General features: G+C 51.3%; 1 protein-coding gene across 8 annotated transcripts in view; it reads right to left on the reverse strand.

The window, feature by feature from the left end:
* Positions 1-2,773, reverse strand: part of DOP1B (DOP1 leucine zipper like protein B) — a 107,642-nt gene extending 104,869 nt beyond the window's left edge. For all 8 annotated transcript variants that reach the window (XR_014015876.1, XM_081234477.1, XM_081234474.1 and 5 more), the window contains exon 1: positions 2,462-2,773. The gene's annotated coding sequence lies outside the window, so the exon portion shown is untranslated. The remainder of the gene's footprint in view (positions 1-2,461) is intronic.
* Positions 2,774-6,884: the final 4,111 nt, after the last annotated feature.

Here is a 6,884-nt window from a genome sequence, read left to right on the forward strand (position 1 = left end):
CAGCACTCCAAGTCCTCTTAAAACATAAAGCACTTCCCCACCATGTTTAAACTCTTCCCATTTAGCCTACAGTAAGTCCACACTCCCCCCACCCCACTCTGTGGCCTACAGGGCTCCACCTGACTCTCCTCAAGGCACTCTGCTTGTCCTAAGACAACTCATTCTACCACAGAGCCTTTGCACATGCTGGGCCTCTCTGCAAAAATATACTGTGCTATGCATAGGCACACAGTAAGACTGCCTGCTCATTCTTGGAAAGGCCTGTCCCTTTTTCTGAAATAATAGCCTTCATACTTTTTGAAAATATCAAGGATGGTAATGAGAGGTGTAGTTTGTTTTGCCAAGTAAAGAGATAAGACTTTAGTACATCCCAACAGTCCATAAGTTTTTGTTGTTTTTTTTTAATTCCAGGAAATGTACAGGTCTGAAATCCTGTGTCTCTGAACCACTGCAATACTCCATGCAGGCTGCTCACTGTATTAGGTGTCTATGCACTGGAGAAAGAAACATGAACAAGGCAGGGTTCTACTCTCACAGTTCAGAGCCTAATAAAAGAGGAAATACCTAAACACGTAATTTCAATTTAATGTGGCACAGTGACGGAGGGTGGGCTGATGTAACAGAGTGATGCTGGCAAGAAGTGCAGAGGAAGCCCAGCCACCAGCAGAGACGTCCTCAAAGTCCACAGGTGTGGGAGCTTGTTAGCAGGAAGAGAGCCTGGTCAGCGATAACATGTGTTTAGGAGGGGAGGTGGCAAAGGGGTACCACTGCTCATGGTTAGGAAGGCGTCAGCCAGGTAAGAGCAGGTAACTGGAGCAGTTCAATGTTATGGTTGGTTATAAGAAGAAAGTACTATTCAACGTAACTAACAGCACTGGTGAGAAGTTTGGAAATATGCAAGCTCTTTTATTTCAAAATATGGGGCACTTGATACTATGATAGTAAGCGAGTCTTCTGGGGGGGGGGCTTGGCAAATCTATCATTTCTGCATGTATTTCTCTCATGCAACACACAAGAGTCCTAAGAGATGGGTATTATCAGCCTCCAGATGAGGATACTGGGAATCAGGCCCTCCAGAAAATTGCTGGGGTCACATAGCAAGCAACTGGTGGAATTAGGACTCCAGCTCAGGCCAGCCAGGTGCCACAGAGCCTCGACTACATTAAGCTACAGGTAAAATTAATAGTGCAGCCCTTATAGAGCTCTTTTGACAATGATTTTGCAATCTACTCTGGATACCTTTTCTGTGAGAGACTCAATAGCTCAGTAAGACTGATAGAGTTCTACAGCCTCCTAACAATTACACCCAAAGGAGTAGTCGTATAAACAAGTGTATCAGACCAGACGAATCCTCCAGAAAATGGAAAATGTCAGCTGGGAATCTCTCACCTTAACCATTCTTAATTTCTTAGGGAAAACAAGTTTGAGTGAAAAATCAACTGTCTAGATCCAAAAGAAGTTAGTATTAAAGATGTTTACACGAAGGACCGTTTCTGAGTTAGATGAAAACATAGGTGAGTGAAAAGTGTCAGAGTCACCCTTCCATGAGCCAGAACACTTATCAGTAGATAATGATCCTTAATCACAGCACAGAAACACTCATCTGCAAGTGGTTTAATCAACTGTAGGGCACATGATTTTGAATCGGGTCTTTCAGAGTGGTAATTAAATTGAGGTGGCAAAAATGTAAGACACATAATGGGAGAAGGCTCTGGGGGGAGAGGAGCGCCTCCACTGCCTTACCAAAATATCCTGCAAAGATTCTCCCAAGTGTAGGACAGCTGTCCCAGGTTAGGGAAACACCTGAGGGTAACAGACTCCATAAGCAGCGGCACTGAGTTGGTAAAAGACCATCCAGGAAGGCAGCAGCTGGCAATCCTGCAAGACGGAGGGGCCAGGCGGCTGAGCGCGCACTGCGGCTGGGATCCCTTCTCCTGCGGACAGTCGGGAAGACTTGGGGGGGTCTTCCCTTAACAGGAAAGCCTTCATCTTATAAAGGTCTCGATCCCTAGCCCTGCTCCCCGACCAGGACCGCGAGCAAACAAAGCCGCGGCTTCGGCATCCGCCGGCCGCGGTGAGGGGCGGCCGGGCCGTGACCCACCTGACCTCCACCTGCTGGACGAGAGGCCGCGCCGGGCCCGGCCGCTCTTCCTTCGCTGCAGGGAGCCGGGGGAACTGGGAGGGGACCCCGCTCAGCCTCCCGGGCTGCCCCTTGGGGGGCCGGGGCCGGAGCCCACGCCCACTAGAGGCCTCGCTAGGGCCGCCCCCGCACTGCAGCAGTGAACGCCGGCGGGCCCCGGCCGAGCTCGGGGGAGCCACCTGCACACCGGGCCCGCCTCCAAGGCGCCGCCCGAACCCTGTGCACCCGGGGAGGACGCACCCGCCGCTCGCGGACCCCCAAGAGGAGACGCCCCGGTTACCTCGGCTTCGCCTGGCGGCCGAAGGCGCCGGTCCGACTTACCGGCGGCGGCGGCCTTTCTCGGCGGGCGCGCCCACGGGAGGCGCGGAGGAGCCGAGCTGGACGCGAAGGGTTAAACGATCGGCAGCTGCGGCGCGGCCGGGAGCCAGGACGGCGGAGGACGCGCAGCGCCCGAGCCACAGCGGCCGCGGCTCCAGGACACTGGGCGGGCCGGGGGGCGGATCTTAGACGCTTGGGGGCGGGGACAAGGGCGGACCCTCTGTGCGTGGGGCGGAGCCTAGAAGGGCTGGGCCGGGAGGCGGGCCCTTGGCGTATAGGGGCGTGGCCGAAGGAGGGGCTTCTATGCGGACGGGACGAGGCAGGGCGGAGAGGCGGGCCCTCGGCGCGTGGGGGGCGGGGCTAAGGGAGAGCCCTCGGTGAGTGGGGCAGAGGCCGGGGAGTGTCCTCGACGCTCGGTGCAGGGCCCGGAAGACGGGCCCTTGGCTTGCGGGGCGGGACCAGGAGGCGGTACCTCGGCTGGCGGGGTGGGTCCCGGGGGCGGGTCCTCAGCGCGCGGGGGCGGGTCCTGAACGCGGACTCCAGAGCGCAAGGCTCCCACCTCAAGTCTCCCGCAGCTTCCCGGCGGTGGGCGTCGCTCTCAGCGAGAACAACTAGCTCCCGCCCTCGCCGCGGGTCTGCTTCTGGGGAGGCATAGCACAGGTTGGGGATAGGTTTGGCTCCGCCTCTCATCTGGGCCTTCCCCCGACACACCCAAATGGAAGGGGACGTCGGTCAGTGAATCAGCTGGCCCAAGGAGAGGTTTGGAGTTAAAGACAAGGAGAACCGATGGACCCGAGAAAGGTGGGCTCCATGGCACTTGGCCATCGGGACTACACCCAAACTCTCGGGGAGGAAGCGAAATGAACCCTTCTGTACACGTTCGGGCTGCTGGAGGTTTGGGGACCCTGGTAAGGTGCGCCGGCCCCACAGGCTGCACTTTTCCGACCCTTGGCATCTGAGAAGGTGAGGTGGATAATTCCCTGAATGAGCTTCTTAATGTGGGCTCTGGCTCAGAAAGGAGACCTCACATCAAGTCTAAAGAGCATTCATGTTTCCAGATAAACTCTAACCCCCTCCTGTCATCCTCAGGAGCCTTCGGACCTGGACAGTCCAGACGCACCCAACCTGGCCTGACAGCTGCAGAGCAAGAAGCACCTGATGACGGGACTCAGGCAGATTTCACCTGAGCATCCTGATTGCAGCAGCTCAGGCTCCCAGCCAACCAAAGCAGTGCCACCTGTTGTTGATTGAGGTTGTGCTTTCTATGGAAGCCTCTAACAATTTAACCCCTCACTGTCCCCTGGGAATTTTCAGACCTAGTTTGGGGCTCATAAATGCTAGGCCATCCATGAAAGTTTGGGGGGATGGGAGTGGGGAGTCCATGAACACGCTGAAATTGTGTAGAATATTTTGTGTTTATGTATGTTTCTGGAGAAAGAGTATAGAGTTTGTATCAGATTCCCGAGGGGATCTATCACCTCCCCCCAAACATCAGGAATGTTTTAATAGTTTGGGATGCTGGACCTCTCACCAGCCAGGCTTCTGATTCTTATTCCACCTCCACCCAATTGGCATATACCAAGTGTCCCAGATGTAAATCCTCTAATGGTCAATTCTAGGAATGGTCTTAAAGTAAAAACAGAAGAAAACTAAAGGATTGAGCATTTGCAAGACAAAGAATTAATTTCATGAAAAGTGGTTTCCTAATGAAGATGCGATAAACGCCATTTTTACAAAAACAAAGTTGACAAACAGGTGTTTCTTTTCTTTTTTTTAGGTTTCTCAAATCCTAGCCACACTGCACATGGCATTGAACTAACAGAGATAAAAGAACTGCTTATACCCACCATTAAGGAGAGAGAATCAGTTTGTCTGTGCCAAAACCACCATGTACAACTTTGTCCTAGTGCATTTATATAAAATAATACACTTGCCTTATAGTTAGGTCACCTAGCTCTGAAGAATGCCAGGTGTGTGGGAGGTTAATATAAATTAACTTTGACAAATAAGGGTAGTGTAAACCCTTAAAAGAACTCCATTTATAATCAGGATCATATGTAAATGTACAGCACTAAGATTTAAAAGTTTATTCTTACAAGGATCTGTTTACTTGGGTCAAGCTGTCTTGTCACCCTTGATGTACTGAGCTGTGTTCATCTGTTTAAGACATGTAAATAGCATAGGTTCCTTGCATAATAATAAACAAATTAGGGCACTTCAGATTTAATTTAAATCAGAATTTCACCCCTTTTGAGAGTGAAGAAAGAACTGTAAATCAGAGGAAATGGGTCAGGCTGGCCCACCTATTAGGAAGATTGGCCCAGGGAGACTCATTCTGAGTTTCCATGTGCAGATACTGGTGACCCTCCAAGCCCGTCTCTTCTCCACCCATCTGTGTAGAAATCTTGCATAGTTCTGTAGTTGATGCTGTTCCCACTTTGTGGTTGACTTGCAGTAAGGAGTAAACCTTTGTCAGGATCGTCATTATCACCTGCCTTATCTCCACTGTATCACTGTTTGGGCTCTTGGGCTGTCACAATCCTGTTACAGTTCAGTAGGCGAGGGCAAAGTTTACAGACCAGGTCTAAAGCTGATGCTGTATTTGGGTTTCCCACACGGGTGTCAACCTAGAAAAGTATATCACAGAGAAGCTGATGTAGATGGGATCTCTGGCACCATTTGGTGCCTAAAAACACGTATGAGATAATCCATTTAAAATGTGCCACTTTAGGGCCTCCCTGGTGGCGCAGTGGTTGAGAGTCCGCCTGCCGATGCAGGGGATACGGGTTCGTGCCCCGGTCTGGGAGGATCCCATATGCCGCGGAGCGGCTGGGCCCGTGAGCCATGGCCGCTGGGCCTGCGCGTCCGGAGCCTGTGCTCCGCAACGGGAGAGGCCACAACAGTGAGAGGCCCGCATACCGCAAAAAGAAAAAAAAAAAAAAAAATGTGCCACTTTAGGGAATTCCCTGGCAGTCCAGTAGTTAGGACTCCACACTTCCACTGCAGAGGGTGCAGGTTCGATCCCTGGTTGGGGAACTAAGATCCCACATGCCGTGTGGCACGGCCAAATAAATAAATAATAAAATATGCCACTTTAAAACCGTATTTCATGTATCTACTTTATGGAAAAGTTCACACAGAGGCTGGTTTGGGGATCTAATAACCATATGGCTTACAAATCCCTTAGATTCAATGTATCATCTTCCTTAATTTTTACACCAAGGGAGTTGCCTGTGGTCTTTAGACTGGTAATAGTGAAGCTGGATGTACCAAGTGCTAGGCACCAAGGAATTTTTCTGTCAGACAGTCCTGGATCCAATTCTGACTCTTGGCTCTTAGCTGCGTGATCTTGAGTAAGTTAATCAGCCTCTCCAAGCCTTTATTTCCTCACTTGAAAAAATGACATTAATACCTACCTCAAAGGACTGTTGTGAGAATTATGTAAAACAATGTCAGGAAAGTATTAAGCGTGACATATGGACTAGCACGCCATGGGTTCTCACTTCATGATATTTTTGCCTTTACAGCATACTATGAAACGTTTTCATGCACTTCTGTTAGTTAGATTCCTTTTGGTTGCAAGCTACAGTAAGTCACTTCAAACCAGCTTAAGGAAAAGGGAAACTTCTTTAAAGGATAGAAGAGTTTCCTAGAGCATCTCTTAGAACCTAGGATCTCAAGGATGGTCTGAAGCTGGGGAATGGATGCCACTGTGAGGAGGGGGGCCATCTCTCTTTGGGCCACTCTGTAGCTGCTTTTCTTTTCTTTTCGCGGTATGCGGGCCTCTCACTGCTGTGGCCTCTCCCGTTGTGGAGCACAGGCTCCAGACGCGCAGGCTCAGCGTCCATGGCTCACGAGCCCAGCCGCTTCGTGGCATGTGGGATCTTCCCGGACCGGGACACGAACCCGTGTCCCCTGCATCGGCAGGCGGACTCACAACCACTGCACCACCAGGGAAGCCCCATGTAGCTGCTTTTCCTGAGAGTCAATTTCCTCCTTCTCTGGCTATGCCCGGCTTCCTCCTTAGACCACGTGGGGTGGGGCATGGCCACTCACAGTAGCAGCTCTGAGTGTCCCCTGATTCAGTCCAGCTGGCCCTGCTCTTCAGAGGAAGGGTCTACAGCTGGAGCAGTCAACAGAGGCTAACAGGACAGAGTCATCTTGCAGCTGCTGCAGCCGCAAACATGGGGAAAGAGCAGTGGGGGATGGGTCCAGGAGATAATTCTTGGGAAGAGGGTGCTGGGCAGACCATCGAATAAGAGCCCCCAGTGACCTTTCCATAAAAATGAGAAATTCCATTCTGATCAGCAGTTTACAATTAGGGGTCTTCTCAGTGGGCTACATGCTGATCCAAAAAATGTCAAGGTGGGATACGGCTAGAGACAAAAAAGGGAGAAGAGATCAAAGGAATTGGCCTGTTGACTCA

This window comes from Mesoplodon bidens (genome assembly GCF_964165515.1).
Source record: "Mesoplodon bidens genome assembly, chromosome: 5".
NCBI classification, from domain to species: Eukaryota; Metazoa; Chordata; class Mammalia; order Artiodactyla; family Ziphiidae; genus Mesoplodon; species Mesoplodon bidens.